The sequence below is a fragment of the Falco naumanni genome, chromosome 1 (genome assembly GCF_017639655.2).
Source record: "Falco naumanni isolate bFalNau1 chromosome 1, bFalNau1.pat, whole genome shotgun sequence".
Lineage (NCBI taxonomy): Eukaryota > Metazoa > Chordata > Aves > Falconiformes > Falconidae > Falco > Falco naumanni.
In genome coordinates, this window is record NC_054054.1 from 69,646,744 (window position 1) to 69,667,235 (window position 20,492).

At 41.9% G+C, this 20,492-nt stretch overlaps 1 long non-coding RNA gene across 1 annotated transcript in view; it reads left to right on the forward strand.

Annotated features, from left to right (window-relative positions):
• The first annotated feature begins 603 nt into the window (after positions 1–603).
• Positions 604–20,492, forward strand: part of LOC121082729 — a 38,066-nt gene continuing 18,177 nt past the window's right edge. The window contains exons 1-2 of the long non-coding RNA XR_005826098.1: positions 604–809; positions 10,604–10,677. This is a non-coding gene — a long non-coding RNA (uncharacterized LOC121082729). The remainder of the gene's footprint in view (positions 810–10,603; positions 10,678–20,492) is intronic.

Here is a 20,492-nt window from a genome sequence, read left to right on the forward strand (position 1 = left end):
CGGCTCGTAATTCCTGGGCGGGCGCTGCCGCCGGCTCCGCGGGGGAGCCGCCGCCGCCGCAGCAGCCGGGCAGGTGTTGCCGCCGGGCGGGTCGCGCCGCGCTGTGCCGCGCCGTGCGGCGCCGCCTCCCCACCGCGGGGGGCCCGGCGGCCATGTTGTCCCTTGGCGCGGCGGTAACGCTGCGCTCCCCGGCGGCGTGACGAAGCAGAAAGGTGGGGAAGAGACACCCGCCGCCCCTCGGGGTTAATGATTAAGCGCTAAAAGTGCCTTTGTGTTCTTAATTGGCGCACGCTGCCCGAGTGCCGCGCGTGCGAGCGGGGGTGCCGTTCCCGCACAGGCGAGAGCTGGCGGAGCTGCCGGGCGGGGAGCTCCCGGCCCTCCGCGCTCGGCCCCCCGGCCCGCCGCACGGGAGGGTGGGCAGCGCCTCAGCCCTGCCAAGATGCCGGGCCCCGGCGAGCGGCCCGAGCACCCGGGGTGGCCAGTGGCGTGACTTGGGGCGCCGCAGAAGCCTCAAATAAGCTTTAGGCGGTCACAGCCGGTGCGGTACCTCACAGTATTTTGCTGGACAGTCTGTTTGGGGGCCCGGCGGTATTTGAGGGAAAAGTACTGTGCAGCTGGGTTAGGCCCTAAACCTGTGTTTGCACAGGTACCAGTACTTCCAGTATTAATGCAAGTGACTTTCCAGGTTGCATGGGAGCTCTTCCTTTGGCCCAGGCAAGGGGTTGCGGAGTTCAGCATGGCTGCTGGTCAGTAGAAGCAGCCAAGTGCCTTCTTTTCGCATTGCATCTGGCCAAGGGCCTGCCTGAGAGGTAGATTTTTTTGGTTGTGTTTTTTTTTTTTTTTTTTTTTTTTTTTCTCTATGCGCTCCCTAAACAAAAGGTATACATTGATTTTCCTTCTAGGCTTTGTGGGGCCCCTGGACCTTGCACAGCTCGTGTGCCAGGGCCAGTGCAATGTGTGCATGTTTGGGGGATGGGACAGAGGGATACCAGGGGCTACTGGCTCCCAGTCCTGCTGTTCCAGGCTGGTATTATCAGATGAGCGCTATCTGTATGTTCACATGGGCACTCGAATTTTTCCTCTCCATGTGAGCACACAAATTAGTCTTGCTAGGGACTGCATGCTTCTGCAGGTTTGCCAGAAGTGGAAATATGAATTGTTAAAGCTCAGGAATTGTAAAACTCTTAAGGTTGTTTCCACCCTCATTTTAAACAGATGTAAATCTAGAGTTAACTCTGCTGAAGGAAGAGTTATGCAGCACAAAACCAGTGTGCATGTCTGTGAACAGATACAGCTGACTGTCGGAGAAATAAAAATAATGAAGTAGTGGTGAATAAGCTGGGCACCTTACTTTCAGCCATAATAAGCAGAGTTTCTGAGAAGCAGATGTTCTCCCTCTTGCAAGCGCTGGTCTCTGGCTGAACATGGCTGAGAAGGCAGTGAGGTCCCTGAAGCCTGTGTGAGGCATGAATGTATATACAGGCTTTAATGATGTCTTAGAGGCAGATTCCCCGCAATATGATCCTTAGACACAGAATTACAGTATTAGATACACTGCCGGACGTGTTACTGACATGGGTTGGCTTTATAGGGATCTGCCTTTGCATGTCTCCTTGTGTGTGCCATAAACTATTAAAGCAAGATTAACGGATGTATTCTTCTGCAGCTTTGTTCTCTTGGGGCAGATTTATATGCCTAGGTGGGTCCTGTAAGCACTGGTGCCATACATTATACCTTCTGCTGACTGCTAGTGCCAGTGTAACATGTTAAGGGCTCTTTCAGTCCTTTAAAACAGGTAGTAGTGCCATTTTCAACAGGCAGCTCTACTGCCCAGGGTATTGCGTATTAGCGGGATTGATGAAGGTTTCTCCTGTCCTTTCATTTTAACATGCTCCTTGATCCCAGAAAATAGCTGTGTAGTGAACTGGGACAATGCTTCTCTGACCTTTACATGAGCCTGGAATAAGCAGGAGGAAAAACTCTCCACCTAGTCTGTTCCTCTGTTGTTTCTGCATTTGGACTTGAAGTAAACATGGCCTCTAAAAATACTCCATTTTCAAATGCTTCTGTTTTTCTTGTGACCACCTAGAAAAGACCGCTTATCTTATGCTTTAAAGAGGTTTGCTTTACAGGAATTTGTAACAATTTTCTGTATTTAAATTGCTTTTCTGTTTCTTTGCATTGACTTTCTTCCCCGTATAACACCTGCATGCTTTCTTCTCTGGTATCTCACAGTCACCTAGAATGGAAAGCAAGGATGTATTTATTTATCTTTGCTGTTACATTGTCAAAGAACATACTGCATTCCCCAACAAGAATTTTATTTTTCTGTTTTGTATGTTTACTATTGGATCTTCACTTGTGCTCCCAGCCCTTGCACATTTTAATACCTTTTTAGCTATTCTCTTTTCCAAACCGTCAAGTTTTTGTTCCCTCCACCCCACACCCCCAAGCCCCCGCCTTTAACTTGTGGAGTTCTTTTTGAATTTCTTCTTTTTCATTCTGTGGCTGTTTGAAGTCCTGATTCTGCTTTGTCATTGTGTCTTCTAGCTTCTTCATGTTGGCTGTCAGGTTCCTCTTCACAGCTTCACTTCTTAGCCATTCTGCTCCTGTGCAAAGCTGCTGGTAAACTGTGAAAGACCTTGCTATTTCTCAACTTGCACTTCTAAGGTGTTTAGTTTGCTCGTGCCCTATAGCCTTTTCAGTTTGGAGCTGACTATTACCTGTTGTTGGTCACTGCAAGTGAAAGTTTTTTTTCTTTTCTTTTGAATGTTTGCACTTGCAAATGCTGAACAAGCTGAGTGTCATCCTGGAAATGATACATCTTCTGTAATGATGCTGCTCAGCTGTATGGGCCCATACTCCTCTAACACATATGAAAGTGCTGCACTGGTTTCTGTATTCAGTAATTGTGTCTTTCTGTAGCTTTAATGATTTGCCCCTTAAAGCCTTGGCTGTTTAGAGAAGGTCTGTGAAGATCGGTTAAAAAATTATGATTTGCATTGTGGTCTCGTGATCCAAGACAGTGAACTCTCTTGTGGATACTAGTTGGTAGAACATAGCATAGATACTATCCAGTGCCTTGTTCTGCATGTAACATGGGTCTGGAGGAAAGAAGTTTAAACGAGCATTTACCTGTCTCTTGCTATCTTCAACAGTGACTTACATAAAGTCTGGAGGGCTGGACTTTATGATTTGGGATAGACCTGGAGACTTCTGAATCTCTCCCACTTTTGTCATTCTGAGCAAATTTTGTTCCAGTTTTGTATACGCTTATGCATCTGTTTCCTTTGGTAAATGGTATTGCTTGTATTTACCAGCAGCAGTTCTGCAGATTTCTGATTTTTTTCCTTTTGGTTCTTCTGAGCAAATTTAATTCTAATTTTGGTGTATATATTTAGAAGAGGGTATCTCTTCATATTTACTGATGTCAGTTCAGCTGCAGAAGTTCCTGAATCAAATTTAGTTTGTCCTATGGAAGGAGCCAAGTACCAACCCAACCAGTCATAGAGCTGTAGGATAACCGATAACCAGAGTGGTTTCCAGGTGTGCTCACTTCCAGCCATGCATGTAAGGAACAGGCTACACAAGCTTGTGGGTATGCACTGGTGGTATCTCATGGACTTTGCTGCCACCAGTGGAATCCATCTGTACCTATCACTTTACATAGCTACTGCAGCAGGAGAAAAAAAAAAGAAAGAAAGAAAAAAATTCAACCTCTAAGTGAAGAACTGTGGCTGTGGTTTTACTTAAAGGAGAACAAAAAAGGAGAGGAAAACAAAGGGGTTAGTATTTATAGTGAGTAGGTGAGGCTGCTAGTCCGCCCTTCAAAAGATGGTACTTGGTACTCTTCCCTCTCCATGGGAAAAAATTCAGCCATCATATTTTAGATCCATAGTGATAGAGTAGATCAGTCTTCTTACTTCAGAAGTCGGTTCTTTCTTAAACAAAAATCTGATTGCTGGATCTCTGTAGTTCAGACTGTACAGTTCTGTTTGTGGTTTTAAGTGGTATGTTTGCTGAAGAAAACAAATACTCCAGGGAGACCAAATCTGCTTCGGTGTGACATGAAATTTGGTGAAGGTTTATTACAGCTCAGCCCCCCACCCTCAAATCAAAGAAAGGGAGAAAAGGAAAGGTTTAAAAAAATGATTCAATTTTGTGGGCATTTTTTTCCTTTTCAGGTCAAAAATAGAGAACAGAGGATTTACTACTTCAAAGGCAAACATTTCCTTGTTGTTTTTTTTTTTTTTTCTTAGCCAAACCATCCCCCTTAGCTTTTATTTCAAGTAGAATCAACTGAAATTTTTTCTGCCCATGATTGTTTTTTGTTTGGCCGTTGAACCAGATAATCCAATATTTGCACAGCTCTCCCTGGAGCTGCACAAAGAGGTAATGCTGTCATTATGACAGGTAGACCTCAGGAGATTATGTGGAAACACGGGGTCTCCTAGCAGAAGCTCCCTGGCCTTTAAATGTTCACTCTTAGATCTTCAGGATTTCCCTGCAGATCTATGGAGTGTGTTATATTAGAGGGGGTTGAAGTGTTGAGGGGTCTACACTTCCCCAAAGGAAGGCAGAGGAAAAATGATATTCATCATCAGGGCATGGAGTTTCTGGACTGTTCAAGAATACTTTTTCCCTAGGGAAGGATAAGGCTTCTAGTGCTAAATGGTAGGATTTACTCATATATGTATTTGAACTTTATTTTATTTTTAGTTTGTGGTTTCTTATTGTTCTGAAAGCATGGTGACATATATACCTCTTTCTTGCTATTGGTTCTTGCTTATGCCAATGTACCTTGGTCTGTTTATACAAAAATATTTGTTACCAGTTAAACTCACCTTCTTCTGTTTGCACCAAAACATCTTAGGCTCATGAAAACTGCCTGACCAATGAAACTGTCTGCTTGGACAGACAATTTCTGCAGATCACTCAGTTTGCATGTGGAAATTCAGTTTTTCCAGTCTGGCTTCGATGGTTAGTAGTATAGATTTTCTAAGAAAATGCCCACTGTTATAAGCAGCTGTAGGTTTGTGCTTATGAAACCTATTTGCACAAATATTATCAGCCACCAAAGTCTCCACCCAAGTCTGCCACAGTTGTTCAGATCTTCCAACAATTACAATCTAATTAGAGCCGGCATTCAAAGTTGCCTCCAGCATTTCAAACAAAAGTAATTTAGTGGTAATAAAAGTGGTAGATTGACAGCTCTGGAATCTGAACTCAGCTTATCCGCAAAACATACCCAGGGTGGGAAAGAGCTACAAGAATCACGGCAACAACTCTCTGAAGGGCTTGACCCCTTGCCTTGAAATGACAACCTCCAAGGGATGAACATATGGGTAATTTTCTACAAGTCCCTCTACTGCCACTGCCAAGAGTGCTGCTAATTACTGACAATAATTAGTATATTGTCTGTAGCTTGAATACTTTTCCACTAGGAAAAACACCTGTATGATAACAATCAAGTGCCCATCATGTAGTGATGGTGTTTATGAAGCTAAGAATTATTCTGAATTTGAACCACAGCCTGTGAGGTGAAAGGCTTTATCCTATTACCAGTCCCCTGGATCATTCAGTCTACAGTGTGTGAGGCACAGGGCTGTGATTACCAATTCATTTCATAAAGGCCAGCCATTTAAAATTCTCTCAAACTAGCAGCTGCTGGAGGAAGAAAAAAGCACCTGGGTCTGGACAAATATATTTTTCTTCTTCTGGGTTAATCTAAAAAGAAAACCAACAATTCTTTCCCCTGACAAATGAGACTTTCAATCAGCGCTGAGCTATCACTGCAAAAGGATAACCTCTCTTTGCTTACTTGACATATGGGATTCTTCCAGTTCCAGAGGTGGAAGTCATGGTTAGGCTGAAGAGCACTTGAAAAAATAAGCCGCTTCATGCTGCTGGTCAGTAAAAGGAATCATTTGGATATGATGTGGAGAAAAGAATAGGCAATCCACCTGCTTCAGTTTCTTGTGGTGTTGCTGGATCCTTTTATTGCTGTTACATACAAGAACAGGCAGAGACAAGAAATACTTCTACTTCTTTCCTGTCTTCTGGTTCTCTTTCCTCTATCCCTTGGTTTCTATGCTCTAAAACACTAAATTATAACATAGGAAGGACCACCATGACTTCTGAAATCTGACAGGTCTTAGCTTTCTTCCAGCTGAGTTAACATACACCTTACTGCAGCAGGCAAACCTTAATTCAGTTGGCAGTAGGATTACAGCAGGTATATTTACCCTCAAGAACACTCATTTTCCATATCTAATTATCTCCTCATCTGCTGAGTCAGGGGGAAAATCAAAATTATCCTCTGTTTTAGATTATGTTTTCCTAGGACTGACATGAGAATTCTAGGTGACATTCTCAAAACCATCCAATTTATATAGGATCAAAAGACTCTGGCGTTCAGGGGATCATCTGCTCCTCAGATGTATTAGGGACATTAGAAAACAGTACCTTTGGTTTTTAACATTGGAGATGGAGGCACAGATAGAAGATTGCTGCATTTATAGCCATCTTTATAGAAGAAGATCATAATTTATGTTTTCAGATGAGGCTTTGAAAATGTCAATCTTGCATGTTCTAACTGGAAACTGAACTGCCCATGGGGTGTGTTTCAAGAGTATGAATTTGCACTAGTAATTCCACTATTTTTTTTTCTTTGTTCCTTTGCAATATATTTTTCTGGCAGCCATAGTCCACTCCAGAGGAGGAAGGAGAAGGTTGGGAGTTTTGTGTGTGTGTGAAAAAAGCTTTTGATTTATGCTGGGGGCAGCTGGTTTGGGTTTTTTTCTTCAGTTCTGCAGCATTCGTCTGTGATCTGCAGATTACTATTCCCTATTTGAAAACTGGGTATAAGCAAGATGGTTTTCTACCTCCTTCATCAGTCTGTTCCTCTTAGCCTACAAGCAGATTCAGCCAGAAGCTGTCTGTCATTCCAGTAGTATGTACACCTCTAATATCCGTGCCTTAATGGTCTAGAAATACTATGCTATCCCACTCACTAGCCAAGGCTGATGTGGAGCGGTTGTAGACACATGCACTGCAGGTCCTTTTCTCATCCAGTTCTGTTTCCTCATCCCTATTTGGGAAAAGCAGGATTTCCTTGATATAGCCATGTCTGTGAACAACTTATGACAGCCAGCAGCCTGGCTCATCTCTGACTGCATGTTGCTGTGTCAGCAATTTGGCCCAGCATCTAACCCAACACCTCCTAAATCTCACCAAAATACAAATGCTAAGATGATAATACAGATGGAGTAAGATATGCAAGATGACAATACAGATGGAAGCATTGAAGTTAATATATGGTTTGTAGAGTAGTTTGGGATCCTTTGGGTTGGTAAATGCTGTGTAAGTTTAAAGCGCTGTTTTGTCTCATGCTCATGTAACTTACATTCCTTGGCTTTGCACTTTGGTGTGTGGATTAAGTTATAGCAGATCTGTCTAGAACACCCGTTGAGGCTAAACAGTGGTGCATCTTCTGCTTCATTGTTTAATATCAGATGCTTTATTATGGAAATTCAAATAAAACTTGACCTAAACAAGGCAGGCCTTCCTGCTATTTTTAGAACATTATGCTATATCCTATGTCTGTGTTTCACAGGCTGGTGTGTAATTAATGATGTGTGTCCTTCCTTCCCTTGTTAATTGATGCACAAGCTTTTGGGAGGTATGCATCATTATCTAATGTAATCATGCAGAAAAGGGAAGAAAAGAAAAAATCCACGTGTTTTGATGTCTTACCACATTTGAAGCAGGAGGGAGAGAGCAGGCTGCCCTAGCAAGTTTGGAACTGGACTGCCTCGCAGTATCGCCAGGATCCATGAGTTTTGAACAGTCTCTGGCTCCAAATGCCTCCATGATCCTGTTTAGAGAAGTTTTTAAACATGTCTGTTCCTTCTGCTGCCCCTTGCCCTGGCATCTGGCAAGAGGGCAGAGGAGCCTCTCCCTCCATTTTCTGCTCAGTGATCTCCCAACTTGCCATCGTTTGCTTTCAGGTTGGAGGCAGGTGTGCAGGAGACCGTAGGTTCCTTTAATCTCTATTAAGAACAGCAGATCACAGTGGCCCCTCTGGCCTTGTTCCCTATGACTATGAAACTAGCTTTAGCAGCACAGAGATTTAATCTTTCTAGTGGAAATGTAGCGCCGGTCAAAGGTCTACACTGCATCTTTTAGGACAGTTTCTTAGCTGTGTGAAGTTAATCGTGAGGCAGTGTCCATTCCAAGTTGCAGATTTTGGAAGAAGGCTTGTGCTACAGATTGCCTTTCTGCAGCTCTGCTCTCTTCCTTGGGAGAGATCCCAGAGAGAAAAGCCACGAACTCTGGCAGAGGTGCAGAGTGGGCCTCTGGCCCCTCTTGGAGGCTCCTTCTCTCACCTGACTCCTTTTCCCACCACCTATCTGGTGACCAGAGGGAAAGAACAAGCAGCTCTAGGTGTACTGTGAGCCGCCTGGGGATGATAAGCAGGTCTTTGTGTCTCTGTTATCTTTAAAACCTACCTGGTGCAGTCTGTCAGCTGCTTTAGGTTCTCTGAGAGCGCAGATGGGGGCGAGCCAAGGTGGCTAAGCTATGTAGCACTCTGGCTGTACCCCTGCCAGTGTATGCAGCAGGCAGGATGGGCTAATTGGAAGCAGCCAGTCACCCTTTCAGCTGTTGCTCCCAGTTTTGTTCCTCCATCTTCAGTTAATTTAGATCATACCTAAAGTGCGTCCACAACTACATTTAAGCAAAAGTGGTTACCATAGTAACACTGGAGATTTTCCAAATGCAGTCTATGATGTAAACAGCTAAAATGACTGTTACCCCAAATAGTTGTTTATTTCTTCTGTGAGGTTTATTGAGTATTTAAATCTGTTGTAGCACACACAGATTTACCACTTCTAAGTATAACTTGGAGGAGTAACACATTTTTTCTTATTGCTTCCATTTCAGCAGATCTGTTTCCATGTCAACAGCTCACATTGATAAAGAATTGACATTCTGACTGCATTTGGCAGTGTAGGGTACAAGGTGACAATTAAAATAAATCAATGTTTCTAATGATGCTGATGTTAAAACCGTGCCAAAATACTGGGGTTCCCATGCACAGTAGCCAGAGATCGCTTCTTGAATCTGCAGAGAGCGAGTCATGAATTCTCATGGGAACAGACTTTCTTTGCAAGGTTTTTAAGCCTTCCTGCTTACAGATGCAGAAAGACTGGGAAAGCAAACTCTCTCTCACAGAAAAACACACCTATCACTCTGTGTGTGTGCACACACATGTGTGTTTGCGTTGGCTCATCCACTTCTAATCTAGCTGAGGTCTAGAAATGCATAAAGCATGCAGTAAAAAATTAGAGCACAATTCTTGGTCTAACCTGTTTTGAGTCAAGTTTCTGGCAAAAATTGTGGAGCAGTAGGGCTTAATTACCCCCCCCCCTCCTTCCACTCCTGATTTCCTTGTAGTGAATATATGTATTGAAATTACTGAGGGACAACAAACATGGAGGCCCAGAAGGGCGGTTTTTGAGCTTGCAAGCCTGTTCAACAAAGACTGGCACTTCAAATTGTATATTTGGGGGATGAAAGTGGACTGCTTTTCTCTGTCTGTGTGAGCAGCATGTAGATACACAATCGCCACAGTTGAGGTGTCATCAGTGTGCTTGTTTTCCCATAGTGCGCAAAGGAGCTAAGATCAGTGGCCCACTATATTAAGCATCCCGTTTACACACAATAGGAGAGACAGACACAATCCACAAAAATCCCCAGACTAAGCAGACAGCAAACAGGGAAAGAAGGAAAACTGTTACCCCCATTTTACAGGGGCAGAGAGGGATTAAAAGGATTTTTTTCAAAGCTGCAGTTAAGAGTGGTGGCTTCCAGGTGATGCAGGCTCCCCACCTGCACTTTGGATGCCAGAAAATCCCTTACCTGGTGTTGGCTCAGGGTCATACTGGAGTCTCGTGGTAGATGTGGAAATCCAAATCAGCACTCCTGAATTGAAATGTGCACACCTTCAAGGGTGAGCAGAGTTTGGCAATACATTTCCATAGAGACATTCAGCTTGTCTGAAGGCACTCTGTGTGGTTTGAATTAGGTTTGAATCTGTAATTTCTGTTGCATCTGGGGACTATACATACTTTCTAATGTTGGGCATCTAAATGATTTGCTTAGTGATCTTAGTTGCTGTTGGTTCTCTTGGTAGCAAATGGAAAGAAGTAGTTGTGTCCAAGCAACAGTTCAGATCACCTTCAGCAGGTGTCTAGCACTGCCTGATACTGCTGCATGAATGTGTGAATTCACTTGTTATGTCTTTCGTATCATGGGATCATGTAATTTTTGTGGGTTTAACAAGTCCACAAACTTGCTTTGTCTAGTGAGCCTTCTATTTTTAAATGAAATTCTTAGATACTGGTTTAGAGAAAAGAATAAAAAAGCAGAAATACTGTTAAGAGTCACGTGATTCCTGGTACCACTGAGGTATACCAAAATGTGGTGAGTTTTCACTCTCATACATACAAGAGCAAACTCCATACCCCACAACCAGTCATCTGTGTAATGGATATGAATATAGTAAATCCCCCACATGTACAAATGATAATTTTATTTCCAGATTGCATTCTTTGGAGGATCTCTGAGCGCTTCAGAAGGATTAATGAATTATGCCTCACAGCAGCCCATAAGGTGGTAAGTATTATTACTGTATTTTGTAAATGTGAAAGAATTGTGGGATGTTGATAAACAGAAATTGCCAATTCAGTCGAGTCTGTGGCAAGTAACTTTTCCCTGTAGAAAAATGCCACTCTTTCAAGATACAGGGCAGATACAATGTTTATATGTTTCAGCAAATGAGCCATTGCTGAATTACTTTAATTTGATTACACAGGAGTGAGACACTTTCAGGACATATCCTGTGAATGTCACTGAGGTGCTCTAACACAAAAAATAGATTGCAACTGAGAAGGAATGTGTAATCTCTGTTGAATATTGGCAGTGGCTGACAGTAGAACAGCAGCTGGTTGGATGGGTCTGCACAATAACGAGGGTTAAGACGATCTAGTGCTCTGTTGAACTGCTGTTGGCCTTCTTTATCATATTACCTCATCTCCTAGCTGCAGGGACTGGCAATCTTTCAAGGAGGTATGCACAATATTGTTTTCCCCCACTTTGAATTAGAGGTATGAAAGTAGCAGGGGCTGTAAGTGCTGCTTCTCAGAGGTTGAGCTGAGCAAGGGGTCCTGCGAGGGGGTAACCTCCAGCACCTGTGAAATTTGGCTTTGGAGGGTGCCAGGGTTAGGGAAGCATCCCTCCTGGTGCACAGCTTCCAGTACCTGGCCCGTCAGAAGCCCTTTACCACACACTTGTGGCTGTCAGCTCTCAAGCTAAGTTTCAGTACCTGCAGCCATTGTTCCATGGAGATGTGACTAGCCATATGGTAGTGCTGTTTCTACCCCCATTTTATTAGCTAAATCTAATTAACAGGCCATTATAATAACCAGACAGACAAATATAATAATCTACTGTCATGCTTCATTGTAAATAATGGCTGTAGTAGCCACAGCAATATTATTTGACTTAATATGAATGTGTTTGACATACGCCATCAAGAATGAGATGAACATGATGCCTCAGACAAACTGTGTATTCACATGTGGTCCCTGTTGTTCAAAAGCTCTGGAAACACGGCTGTAATCAGTAACAGTAAAATTCTGAAGAATGAAAGGATGGTCACAACCATTTATATACGAGTTAATGCAAACCAGAAGAAACACATAACCCAACACAGACTGGAGTTGAAGAAGAGCTATAACATAGTCCCAGAAATTCTGTACTAGAGGCCTAGATTTTAACAGGAGTAAACAAGACCCATTCCTGAGATGCCGTTGAGAAATCTTTGTGCGAAACAGGAGGAATATATAAGTGAAAGATGTCAAATGGTGTTTGGCTGTAATTGGATACAGCATGAATGCTGTGAAAATGTTAACCTAAATCTGTCCTAAATCTGAAACAAAACTTTGCTCTTGCTACCTAAGATTTCTTCTAAGCTTTGCTGAGGTGCAGTTGTGGAATGACTAATTGAAAGAAAAATATAATTCTAATAGTTGAACATTCCCTTTTGTCACCAGTGTTGTCCGACACTAGAAAGTAGAGGAGGAAAGAAATAAGTTACTTTACAGCCGTTTGTGTAAAAAAAAAAAAAAAAAAATGTGGTGGGAAATAATAAAAAATGTAGGTTTTGTAATAAATCAGATATATTAAGCTGAAGGCTTCTGCCCTTCTAAAATAAAAGGAAGTAAGAGATTTTTGGTGGCAAAGATACTACCTTGTGGGATTTTAATGGAATTGTAAAACCCATTCCCCTGACTTCAGGATGATGTAGTGAAAATGCAAGGTGTTAATCACAGTTCTGCTTGATTTCATTCAGGATCTGAGTTGCTTTGTGTCATCAGTGGGGTGCAATTCCTATGGAGTGAAACAACGCATACAGCATGGACTAAAGTGCTTCAAAACAGCTGTGTGCTGCCTTAGGCAGTACCTCAGTGGTTAATAGGACTAATGAATGTGCACGGTAACAACAGCGAACACAATTTAAGGATCAAGACCAAAGGTTATTTTCAGATAAGAGAAAAGAGAAGGTGAAAATATACAGGCATGCAGAAATAGAGTATTGTGAGAAGATTTAGGGCCTTGGCATCAAGCAAAAATCGTCACTTTGCTGTTACTTTGCTAGAAAGGTTGCAACCTGAAACATACCTACGTAAAATACTGCTTCAAGCTTCCTTAAACTTCACAGAGGCTCTGTTCTACTGATGAAGCTTGGGCAGAGCAGAAGGGAAGGGTGGTAGCTTGGGCTTGCTAAAAACTAGTGAGACTTTCTGCTGGGGCACACATTATTGAGCAGTCACTTTGCTATCTTTTGAAAGAATAGACATGCCTCTCCTGGTCTGTCCATGCTGGTGAAGATAGGTGTGCAGACACAGAAACCTGGTACTAGAGAGGATGCCACAGTGATTCATAGGCAATAAATTTTTGGCCAAAACCAGAGTGAAAGAGCATGCAGTGACACATGAGATACCCCCTGTCTACCTCTGCTGCCCTGGATGTGCCAGGTATAGTCTAGTTCTTTTTCTAGGCCACAGTGGAGGAGAAACACAGCAAGTAATTGTCTAGCTGGTTGCTCCATTCACTCCCATACCTAAGATGAAGAGCTGTTGCTACCACAGGAGGGGTAGCAGTGGGTCTCTGGTGACAAGGTAAGCAGGTACCAGGGACTGGCAAGTGCATACTGCAGTGAAAGGGGGATCCCAGGGTGTCAGAAATGTCTCACCTTGGTTCTGTGTCTGGATGTTGAAATGCTGAGCCAGCATCTCAATACACTTTGTTATTCTGGAAGAAAGTTACTCCATTTACTCCTCAGGTTCCTGGAAGGATTGCTGGGGTCAGAGACTGGCCTATAATTGCAGCTGTCAGCTCACTGTTAAATGGAGAGATGTAAAATACCTCCTTGCACATCATTTATTAACATTTAAAACCTGTCAGGGGACATATAAAACATTCCTTTTTTTGTAGCATTTATAAACTACTGAGAAGCACAGACACATTCCCCTATATTAATTACCCTAATTTAGGCAATGTCCATGGAGGGCCTGTGAGCACAGCAGCTATGATTTCCACACCCCCAACCCCCCTAGTTCTTTTATTTCTAGGCACTGGGGTTCCCCTGAGCCCATTCCAGCTGCAAATTCTGCTGGCATGAAGCAGGGTAATTCTGGAGAGTGAATGTATTTTCAGACCTTGTATACATGAGGGAGTTGCACTAAGATTACTGGTAAACCTGCTTAGTTAAACCAATGCAAAATGTGACATGGACAGTCCTATTTCATCTCGTTGCTTCTTTTAGATTTGGATTAGGTTTGAAATCAAGTAAACCCCCATTTAACATCTTTAAATAAAGATGTATGAAGGCATTCACATCAGTTTAACTTGAATTGTTTCAGTCAGATTTAAATGAAACCGGTGAAATTTTCTTGTACTAAGAGGACTTCAGTAAATACAAATTCCTGTTTCTCTTCTACAGGCCTGAGGTGTTGCAGCTCTTCTGGCTTTTCACAAGGCATAATTTTAGTCACCTATGCTAGGAGTCAGTGGGAATTACAGGCTCTGCTGGATCAGGGTAAATCAAGAAAGGGGCATTTAGTGGTCAAGGAAGGAACATGAAAGGCATCGTTATTTGTCTCACTCAGTGAAAATGATCACAGCAGATCTTTTCAACCTCTGCAGGCCTAGTGCTATGACCGGGTTGGACCTGCCATATATCCTCAGTGTTGTCTTGTTGCTGTCAGAGTATCCAATGGGGCTAGCACACATGGGGTGGTCCAAGTGATGCATCTGAGTGGGGAAGGTTCAGCCTACAGCATCTTCACATGGCAAATTCCTCTCTGCTGAGCTCTGGTATTGGTACCTATGTGTGAGAGCAAGAAACTGGGCAGGTATCTATTCCCCTTGGGTTATTTCAGCCAGCTGATAAAAAGGAAGAAATGTGGCTACTCTCAGGTCATGAAACATTTGTGGTGGGCATGTTTTGCTGCAGTAGTATGATGTTTGGAGAATAAAATAAGTATGTTGTACTGAATGTCATCTTGAGTTTCCTCCATGAAATAATTTGGAGAGTGTTCCCCAGCTACATGTGCTGAGCTGTGAGAATTGTTGCTGAAAGCACATAATGTTGTGTATACTTAGTTTTAAAGGACTCCACCATGGAGAAGTCTGTATGCGTTAGAGAATTACTATGGTTTTGAATGGTACAGATCTATGGTTTTCTTTATCAGAGGTGAAGCCATATAAATGCTGCTTGTCACTTTCTTGCTGTCACCTGTGAATGTTTTGGTGAGTGTCCCAAATCAGTGGTGGAAAAGCACTGAGAAATACCTAGAGTAGTTGGGTTCTTGTGCAGAGGGGAGCTGATTAGGTCCAGTGCCTGGAGGAGGATCCTTCTGCAGAGGTATTCCTCCCATTAGCTGTGCCACTAAGCCATATATCATAGGAGGGCTGAAATTTGTTTTTATCAATTCAGGAACAAGATCCTACATCTGTTCCTAATTACAGGTAGGGGTCTCAGAGGAGGTCTGAGTTACAGTGTATGTGGATATCAAAATGCATAGCTCTCATTACTTGAATAGGTAAATAATTTTATTCATCATCTGTGCAGGGACGTAGGAAGCGTAGCCCAGGAGATGTTAACAATTAACTGCAATCTCATTTGCATTACTGGCTATCAATATCTTCAGCTCTTCTGCATAGTAGTTTAATATTGACTACATAAACCTTCTGAAAAGGGGTTAACTTTTTTGTGTGAATTGTGCATTTACAAATATATTTCTATTTTTGTCAGATTGAATATACATGATGTTTTGCTATAGAGGATGTGTTTTTATGGTGCTTTGCTTTGTTTTGGGGAATGGGGGACCAAATGTCTTCTGTAAAATCTGGGCTACCACAGTTTATGACTAGCTTCTATTCAAGTCAAGGTGCTAACCACCATACAGGAATGACTGCTGTGTATGAAACAGATAATTTCCCTGGACCGAAAATTTTAGTTTTGGCAGAGTCAGTGTTGTTGCTTATGCTTTTGAGGGCAGCTGTCTCTGTCCCATATGGTGTACAGATTTTGCAGTCTAGTAAATGCAAGGATTTGATCTTGTTTTTTTAAACAACTTGCCCTCACTGTAGGGTTACTCTGGTTGCCTGCAAAAAAGTCACATGTAAGAAGTGCACCAACCCATATTGATACAATTTATTGCTATGGATTCAAACAGACATAAGAGAAAAATATCGAGAAGTGTGGCTATTTGCAAGCAAATACACTACTATTCATATTTTGAACTTGGGCTGGCTTAACTGAAGCATACTGGTGCCTTTTGCTGGAGTTGCCTGCATGGATGGGAGAGTATAGGCAACAACTTGAGTTAATACCTGGAAAACTCTTCTTTTTCTGTTAGAAATTCCAATTGTATTCCAGGCAGTGCAAAATACTGCTGACAGATTGGTTCTGCTCTTCGTTAATTGTGTAGTGGCAAAAGTGCTTTGATGGTTTGTATCTATGGGGTTGGGAAATCCCTCTAAGAACCTTCACATGTGCAGTAATGTAAAATACACTGCTGCTGTTACTTGAATTGTTAAATTTCTTGAGGTGAGCAGTAGCAACCTGCAAATGGGAACAGCAGAAAATCCAGTGATTTCAAAGCAGTGCATTTAACTTGAACTCAGTACCAAGCACATTGCTGGAGTTATTAGTAAAGTAATCAGTTCAGAAGCAACTACAGCAATACAGGTGGTAAATAGATGGCAGCATGGATTTATTAAAAGTAAATAATACAAACTAACTTAATTTCTTTCTCTGATAGGATAAAAAGCTTAATGGATAAGGTAAATCCACCAGAATAATGTTTCTCCGTTTCATGAACTGTTTTCTTAACAGTTCCATGCAGCAGTCTCATAAGAAAATTAAAAGTGTGGATAAGGTATAATTTTTAGAAAATAAGATGGATTGTAATTAATTTTGAGTGACAGTAAATGTATATGTCAAGGTATATCTCAAGTGCTTGTCGCATTGGTGCTTATATATTCATAACTCAGTTTTGAGAGAGGAGAGAGCTGTCTTTCAGGAATCAATTCTGGCTCCAATACTAAGTTAATGTGCTCTATTTTCATTAATTGCTTTGATGGTAGGATTAAGACTTCATTGATCGTATGTGTGAATGATATTAAGTCTTGTTGGGATTGCAAATACCATGCAGGGAGTAGTCATTAAAATATATCCTTCTCTGGACATGTCTCTGGCATACGCTCTAGAGCCTCAGAGAGGGAATATGTGCATGGCTGGACCACTTTGGAATTTTCTCTATAAAGCAAAACTCCCTCTGTCCTTCTGGCTGGGGTCAAGAGATTGGCTCTCCATCTGCAACTACATTAAAAAAAAACCCCAACAAACCACACCAAAAAAAACCCAACTAAAAAACCTTACATTAGAAGAACATTGAGGTTGTAAAGCCAACCACTGGGTAATTAGGAAATAATAGAATTCAAGTGGCCTGTATAATTTTATTTCATCTTCCTAATGCATATGTATTATGAGGCAGTTTTTAATTCCAGGAATCCATACTATTTTAAACTCAGGATTCTCCTTTGGTAGCCCTCTGCATAGGAAGGAATTTCATACAGGCTGAGCATTGCTTCATGCGATTTCATTAAAAATTCCTCAGAACATCCTTTAAGGCCAGTTTGCAGCCCACCATTTCTAATGATATTCTCGCAAAATGGAGATGTCCGTGCAGAAACATAGAAGCACTTCAGTGTAATGTTTCAGAAGCAGTGAGAAGAAATATGAAGTTTTGAAGTGCAACAATGATATAAGGAATTAGTGAAATCTAACATTTTTTGGTAAATCAAAAATTTAAAAATCTTTCCAAATTCAGGTTTCACTGCTTATATTTTGCAATATCTGTAGTTAAAGTCATAATATGATCTGTAATATGTACACTGAATCTTTGTGTCTGAAGGTTTCCACAGTTGCCTTAGATGCATGACAATTAGGCATTTTCGTTGGATGCTCTGGATAATACCATTAGATGCACAATAATTAGGTGTTTTAATCTCATTAATATTCATTTTCATACATTTAAATGCCTCTCTTATAGCATTTGTTAATTAACATACATTTACAATGGTATATTCCTCTTCCCCATTCAGCCATTCTGACTAATTTAATGAGCTGACATATCAGATGACTTCTCTTACAGGATTCTGCTGTTGTATCTTTGGTGGGAACAAAGAAGTGGTTATTGTGCTGTTTGTGAGCAGAATTAGTGCAGCTATTTTTTCTCACAAGGAATCTGGGGCATGGAGAATCTGTCCTCAGTGATGCTGTTGCAAAATAGAGGGCTCCTTACTGTGTGTTTCCTTTTATTTGTATTATTAACACCTGCATCCCAGAAGCAAAGTTTGGGCCCTAATGTGTTTTTCAAATTGAAAGTGAATATAGTTTGCACCCTTAAAAGTTTGTTTTGTGCATCTTGGAGAGTAGAGCGCAGCCTGCAAAACTGTAGTGAGGGACACACCATCATTAAAAAGTATCTTTCCTTATTCTTGTAAGTAGGGCTAATTTAAAAGGTAAACCAAAACATTCAGGGGAGTTGAAGGAAATCTCTGTCTCCTAAAAACGCTTGCAAGGAGGTGAAGTAGTAACTGAAATGCTGCTGTATAATTACACCTACTGGGGATATTCATTATGATTCTTGGGTTACTCTGGAGTCTGACTATTAGTATTAAGTTAGACAGCTTGCCTGTTATCATACAAATATTTTAATAGACTGTGCACGGCACCACCCACAATAATGCCTGTGGTTTCAGTTCCTGTGTTGCTGCTGAAGTACAAATAATAATAGTAAATGCATACAGAAAATAAACATAGTTCCTTCTGTAGATTTAGCAGATAGAGTTTTGGGTGATGGTACATTTCAGTTTTTTGAGTCTCATTTCATCAAAAATTAAGGGGAAAAACTCCTGTAAAATTCTTCATACTGATAAATCAAAAAGCAATCTCAGCAGTTAACAGATTATTCAAATTCAAGTGGAAAAAACACACCTGGAGGAGAATTTTCAAAAAGGCTCAATGTCAACTTAATTCTGTTCCCACTGAAGTCAATGGGAGTTAAGCCAGTACAGAGCGTTTTTCAAAATCTTAACCCTAGGATCTGCATACCCATCTAAGTTCGATGAGGTTTATTCTTTAGGAGATTCCAAGTTATTAAGGAAGAGATTTTCAGTAGCACCTGGGGGATTTAGAAGCACAGTTCAATTAGTCTTTCACTGCAATTTGTGCTTCTAAATACCTGAGACAGGTTTGAAAATCTCACGCTAAAACCCTGTCTCAGCTGTTGGTTAAAGCCTCAGTGCACATGTCTATTCCGATAAAAATAGGATTCCAGTCTGAGGCACATGCAGAATTTTGCATGTGGTTAGATGGTACGCCAGGAGAATAGGCTGTCACATTATCGTTAACTATAAATGAAGGGCATTGTCAAGTGAGGAACATTTGAACAACACTGCAAACACTGCCACCACAGTCCTGCGGTGGCTTCTGCTTAATACTAAAGTCATGTTGTGTGACCTGTGTTAAACTGCGAGGCGTGTAGCTCCCTGAAGATGCCAAGAGGGTAAGTTAGTATTCATTTTGAGCACAATGGAAAGATCTGGTGCCCCACTTTTTGGATTGGCATATCATTTAGGAGTGATGGATGCGGTTATACGTCAGTGAACATGATTTACATGGGTTTAAATGGCTCCTTTTGACGTCGTTTTTATACAGTGTTGCTGCAGCCACCCAACAAAACCCTGCCCTGCTAGTGTAGTGAAGATGATCAGTTTTAGGTGTCTTGACAGCCCTCGCTTTTTCTGCTGGCAAGAAAAGACATATCCCTGCTTTCCTGAATTTCATGGAAGAGAAAACACAATTCCTTTAAAGTGTCTGGAAGAGAAAAGAAGAGAGACTTCTGTCAGTGCATTAGAAACTGGGAGAGTTTCAGCCATGGTCCTTGGGAGGAAGGGTTCAAAGCCCAGTGTTACTTCACTTGGGGGCAGCTTGGTTGACAATGCCAAGTTAACCCCCTCACTGTTAGGGACCTCCAGGTATGATATGCCAGTGGTTCAGAGTTCAGTCTACCTTTTGTACTCATAGGATGCAGTGTATGTTTCGTACAGAAACAGACATATGCCTCTTTTTAGAGGTCAGGTTCTCCTTCAGATACATCTCTTCTAAGAACTCCCACTGATGAAAACTAGTTGGGTGGCTACTGAACAACGTTACTGCTAGAATGATGTTTTGTACTGTACCAGTCCATCTCAGGACCTCTTGTGAAGGTGCCTTGCTTTGCATTTTCAACTCTGCTGCAGTGTAACTGAACAGGAATTTTGGGGTCAGGCAGGAGAAATGGCAGTAAGAAGCTGAAAAATGTTTTCCTTTAAAAAGGATGGCTAAAAAAAGGAAACTAAATCTGAAATATTTTATGTGCAAATACACAAAAATGAAGAGGAAGCTTCATTCATGCAGGGGATGTCCTAGTCATGCTAAAATTAAGCCTAACAGGACAGCCAGTCTTAGTCTTTACTTGGGTAAGCAGATGGATGAAGGAAAGTAAGTCTGGTTGTACCATCCCTTCTCAGCAGGCCTTGTACTCATGGCACAGGGAGGAGAAGCAGGAACATTACGGCAGCATACCTAGAGAAATGCCAGATGCTCTTCTCCTGTGAGCAAAGCGGGATGAAGTGGCAGGAAATGAAAGAAGCCTCATCCTGACAAATGCAGGGAGGTATCGAGTTCTGCAAAGCAGGGTGAAATAGCTTCCCGCTCTGTAAAAGGAAGGAGGCTGGGAGGTGAAGTAGCTGTAATTCACGCAACCCATGCCAGCCTATTCAAGGCACTACTGTGTAATTCAATACAGAGT